Below are 6,244 nucleotides of genomic sequence, written 5' to 3'. Positions count from 1 at the left end.
AACATTGTTTTGTTCTGCTGTGCATGGGGTCGCTATGAGTCGGTTCCAACTCGATGGCACCTGACAACAACAACAACAATGCCTAGAACATGTCCTGTTGTGGCACTGTGGGATAATACACTGGACTTCAAAGTCACTTTGAACCATAAGGTCGGAGGCTCAAGCTCACCAGCAACTCTTCAGAAACCCTACACAGGGTCACTTTGAGTCAGAATCGACTTGACAGAACTTAACAATAACAATGCCTAGGATATCAGGTTTACAAATTCCATTTCATTTTTGACAATTTCCTAGATTCATACTTCATACATTCTATGTTTTGATCATTAATGGATTTTTATAGCTATGTCTCTTCATTTTGAATTGTGCTCCATGAAGTTCCTGAGGGCTTTACTCCATTAGCCCATTAGTAGTCATCACAGTCAACTCTACTTGAGGTGGAAGCTCTTCCCCAGTTGCATTTTGAGTGCCTTCCAACCAAAGGGACTCATCTTCCAACAGCATATCTGACAACATTCTTATGCTCTTCATCATGTTTCAATACTCAATCATCTGGTGCTGATAGTGTTCCACTGCTATTCATAAGGTTTTCAGTGACTAAATATTCTGAAGTAGTTCATCTTTCCTTCTTCCTAGTTAGTATTCAACTGGAAGCTCAGCTGAAACCTGTCCACTCTGGGCGACCCTGTTGGTGGCACAGTAACATACAAGCCACCACAGTATGACAAAATGACAGATGAATGGTGGTTAGATGGCTTGGTGCTCCCTAAAATATGTGTCAACTTGGCTGGGCCATGATTCCCAGTGCTTTAGCAGTTATACAATCATGTAATTGGTCAGTTATGTAATTATGTTACATGATGTGATCCATTTATCAGTTGTAAGAAGATTGGGATGGCATACTGCATCCTTACTCAGGTTAGAGCACTGTTCTGATTTAAGGGGAGTTTCTGGGATATGGCTTGCATTACAATTTATCTTACAAGAGATAACAGGAGAGAACAGAATGGAGAAAGATGGGGCACAGTACCACAAAGAAAGACGAGCCAGGAGCTGAAAATAACACACAATAAAATTTAAGAATCTCAACAAATTCCATGCACAAAAAAGAGAAGGAAATGCCAAGAAAAAATCAAATTGCATAAAGTTAGCTCCTTAAAAATAATTTTTTAAAGGCATAATAAAAAAGATTGTTACTACAGAGATCCAAGGATTACATTTGACGATGTGGTTTTAGGCTATTTGTATTTTAAGTTTACACTTGTTTCTGATTGATTATTTGAGGATGCTTTCTGTTGATTGGACTTTGGCTCAAAATAAGACCTTGGAAGAAAGAAGAAATCCATTGGTATGTCAGGTGTATTTTCATGGATATTAAATTAAAAACTATTCAATACAATCTGTATTACTCTCATATATTCACTATACAATGAAATATGCTAAAGTAATTGAATAATTTTTTTTTGTTCATATCGTTGAATGAGTCCCAAATCATAGTGATAACACAACAGAATGAAAAACTGCCAGTATCGCACCATCCTCAAAATCATTGCTTATAAGGAGTCCTGGTGTGGCTCTGTGTGTCAATACGCCAGACTGAAAAGCCATTTGAACTGCAAGGTTGGTGGCTCAAGCTCATCAGGTGCTCCTTGGAAACCCTACAGAGGGTCGCTGTGGGTCAGAACCAACTCGACGGCACTTCACAACCACAACAACAATAGTTGCATGAAGGAGCTCTGGCAGCGTAATGGTTACAAATCAGTCTGCTAATCACACAGTCAGCAGTGTGAAACGACCAGCTGCTCTGCAGGAGAAAGATGAGGCTTTCTGCTCCTGTAAAGATTTACAGTCTCAGAAACCCTATGCAGGGTCACTATGAGTCAAATTCAACTCCACAGTACATAACAACAACAACAACAACAATTGCATGTGTCAATACATCTCTTGAGAGTCTTCCTCTTTGTCATTGACTCTAGCAAGTGTGATGTCCTTCTCCAGGGGCTGGTCCATTTTGATTGATAACATGCTCAATATACATAAGCTGAAGTATTGCCTCTTTTCTAATGATCATTCTGGCAGTATTTTTTCAATAAAGATTTGTTCATATTCACCAACACCATAATTCAAATGAATCAATTCTTATTCCTTCCTTATTTATTGTCCAGCTTTCCCATGAATACAGGGTGACTGAAAATATCATGGTTTGGGTTAGATGCAGTTAAACATCCAAGTACTTTTTAAAATATTTTAAAGAGAATTTTTTCAGTACATTTGATTTCTTGGTTTCTACTTCTATGGTGGATGAAGCCCACTAGCCACTCCATGAGAGAGAAAAAATAAGGCTTTCTGCTTCTGAAAAGATTTACAACTTTGGATACCCTATACAGGATCTCTATAAGTTTTAACTAACTCAATAGCACTTAACCATAACAACATTTCCGTGGATGTTGATTGTGTGTTCCAGTAAAAAGAAATCCGTGAGAACTTCAGTCTTTTCTCCATTTATCATGATGTTGCTTATTAGTCTAGTGGTTAAGATTTCTGTTTTTATTATATTGATATGTAATTCATAGTGAAGGCTTTATGTACTCTTTGATCTTTATGAGTAAGCAGTTCAAATCCTCTTTACATTCAGAAGAAAAGGTTGTGTCATCTGTATATCACAGTTATTAATGAGTCTTCTTCGAATTCTGCTGTCATAATCCAGATTCTCAGATAATTTGGTCAGCATACATGTTGAATTCATATATGAGAGGATAGAATCCTGACACATACCTTTCTAATTAAAAACCATACAGTATCCCCTTGTTCTGAGTGACTAGTTCTTGATTTAGGAGTATAAACAAGTTCTGCACATGAAGTGTTCCAGAACTCCCATTCTTCACAATGTTATTTATAATTTATTATGATCTATAAAGTAAAATATATTTGCATGATCAGTAAAACACAGGTACATATCTTTCAGAGTCCTGGTGTGGTGCTGCGTGTTAATGCACTAGACTGCAAGGTCGGTTTGAACTCTAAGGTCAGTGGTTCAAGCTCACCAGCTGTTCATGGAAATCCTATACAGAATCACTATGAGTTTGAATCAATTTGACAGTACTAAACAACAATAACATACATATTTCTGGTATTATTTGCTTTAAAGCAAGAACCAACCATTTTCTCAACAATGTTATCCCTCATTCCAGATTCTTTTCTGAACTGGCAGCTCGCTGTTGATACAGTGTTGTGATCATTTCTGAATTATATTCAGTAAAATTTTATTTGTGTATGATATTAATAATACTGTTTATTAATTTCCATATTCTGTTGGAACACTTTTATTTGGAATGGGCACAAATATGGATTTTTCCCTATTTTCCCCTATTTTTCATTCAGTTGTTCAAGTAGCTATCTTCCAAATGTCTTTGCACAGACAAATGAGTACTTCTAGTGTGTTTGTTGAAACACCACAATTTTTATCCTATCAATTCTTGAACCTTGTTTTTGGCAAGTACTTTCAGTGAAACTTACTTTTTCCTTCAGTATTATCAGTTCTTGATCATATGCTACACTCCAAAATGAATGAATATCGACCGTTTCTCTTTAGTACGCTGATGATGTATTCCTTCCATTTTCTTTTCATACTTCCTGCAACATTCAATATTTTGTCCATGGAATCCTTTGATATTACAGCTTGAGGCTTTAATATTTTTCTTCAACTCTTTCAGTCTAAGAAATGCCAAACATGTTTTTCCTTTGGTCTTCTATTTCCAAGTCTTTGCACCTTTCATTATAATACTTTGTGTTCTCTAATGGACCTTTGAAATCTTTTACTGAGCAATTTTACTTAATAATTTCTTCCATTTATTTTAGTTGATATGCATTCAAGAGCAAGTTTTAAAATATCTTCTGATACCTATTTTCGTCTTTTAATCTTTCCTTTTTAATAACCTTTTTCTTTCTACATGAATAATTCCTTGATGCTAGTCCACAGTTCCGCTGGTCTTCAGTTTTGGGTGCTCAGTATGTTAAATTTGTTCTTGAGTTGATCTTCAATTTCAGATGGAATATATTCAAATTCATAGATCAGCTCTTATGAGCTTGTTTTAATTTTCTTAAACTTCAACATGAATTTGCATAGAAAAAGGATGATATGATCCACAGTCAGTTCCTGATCTTGTTCAAACTGATGAGGTTACGTTTTTCCATTGTCTCTTTCCTCATTTGATTCTTCTGTAGTCCATTCTGATGACATCCATGTGCATAGTCATCATTTATACTGTTGAAAAAGGTATTTTCCACCAAACATTTTGAAAAGTACACAAACAAAAGTAGACAAAATAGATGAATGGGACATACTAAAAATTAATATCTTATGTGCATCAAAAGACTGAAAAAATCTTTTGCAACAACACATCAGATAAGGGACTCATTTCTAAAATATATAGGACACTATAACACCTCTACTAGAAAAAGACAAATAACCCAATTAATAATTGGGCACAGAACATGAATAGACACTTCACCAAAGAATAGATCCAGGCAGCCAACAAACATATGAAGAAATGTTCATGATCACCAGCCATTGTTGTTGCTAAGTGCCGTCGAATCAGTTCCGACTAGCCAATAGAGAGGTGCAAATCAAAACAACAATGAGATATCATCTCACACCAGCAATAGTAGCAAAGATCAAAAAAGGTAGAGAACAATAAATGCTGGCAGGGATGTGGAGAGACTGGGACGCTCCTGCATTGCTGGTGGGACTGCAAAATGGTCCAAGCTCTCTGGGATGCAATTTGGTGCTTCCTCAGAAGGTTGGAATTAGAAATACCTAAAGATCCAGCAATTCTTCTACAAGAAATACAACCCATAACAGGAGTAGATATATGCACACCAATGTTCATAACAGCACTATTTACAATAGCAAAAAGATGGAGACAGCCTAATTGCCCATCAATTGAAGAATGGATAAACAAACTTTGTTACATACACACAGTGGGATCTTATGCTACCTTGAAGAACAACAAGGAAGCTGCAAGCCACTGCATAACATGGATGAACCTTGAGGACATTATGCTGAGTGAAATTAGTCAGTCACAAAATGCATAGGACCATTATTGTAAAAGAATAAGAAAAAGAACCCACACTAAAAGGGGGGAAATTTTTATATATATATTTGCTAATCACCAGGATGTATGGGATGAAAGGAGGAGAAGGAGGGAGGGGAAGATGGAGCACAGGGTAAGGAATAGACACAGGATAGATAGGGTGCGGGATGGGGGAGGGGCAATACACTAGAAGCGGGAGGGGATTGTAAGAATAAGGCTGATGGAAAAACAGTTAGGCAGGTTCCTATGGGCTAAGTGGGACAGAGGTAAATGATGAGGTATGTACAACCTTGGAACAAATGGGCTCCAGGATACAGGGATTAAGGCATGGTTTGAAGGGGTTTACCCTTGCCTATCATTATAAAATAGACACTTTAAGGGGGGAGAAAGGAATAGCCAGAATCATCATTACAGAAACCTTGAGAGTCCATCTTCGGCCTATAACTGATTGGAATACCTTAAAGGGGTTAGAAGTTGCCCAGTGAAAGAGGCTTCCTATGGAGCCTTTACATTGCACAAGAACATAGGTGGAATTCAGAACCACATCCAGAACTGACTGAAGTAGGAAATTTACACTGCAAAGGATGAGTAGACCAGCCTGGAGTGGCTAGAAGAACAGCAGATACTTTGTGAAAGAAAGACCGGCAGAAAAAATCCAAAATAATAATGGCAGTCTGATTGATTACTACAAGAAAAAGTAAACTGTTTGCCCGGAAGCCATCAAGGCAAGCTGTCGGGACCCCTCATAGCAAACTGCCTTCCAAGACTGAGACTCCAGGGGAATACATAAGCAGGCATGTGGTCTGGCTGGTGACCACGTTGGTAACCAATAAAGTGAAGAGGGGGAAAAAACAGCAATGAAGTTGTGAGATAAGCCTGACCACATTCAATAAACCCCTGTGAACCCAGGTAGAGACCTGGATGGCCAGCAGTATGGCAATACCTGTGGTCTTCTGGACCCAGAGGCAGTGACATGGCCACAGAGGACTAGAGCAGAGAGTGAAGTGTCCAGCTGATATGAAGTGAGGGGAGAGGCACAAGAACACCCATACTTGCAGATAATACCCACTTAATCTGGCTTTGATGGCTGGATGATCAGAACTCAACTAGAAGAAGAAAGAAGACGTGAAAAAAAAAAAAAAAAAAAAAAA

The sequence above is a fragment of the Chrysochloris asiatica genome, unplaced genomic scaffold (genome assembly GCF_000296735.1).
Source record: "Chrysochloris asiatica unplaced genomic scaffold, ChrAsi1.0 scaffold00009, whole genome shotgun sequence".
Lineage (NCBI taxonomy): Eukaryota > Metazoa > Chordata > Mammalia > Afrosoricida > Chrysochloridae > Chrysochloris > Chrysochloris asiatica.
Note: the sequence above shows the minus strand (reverse complement) of the source record.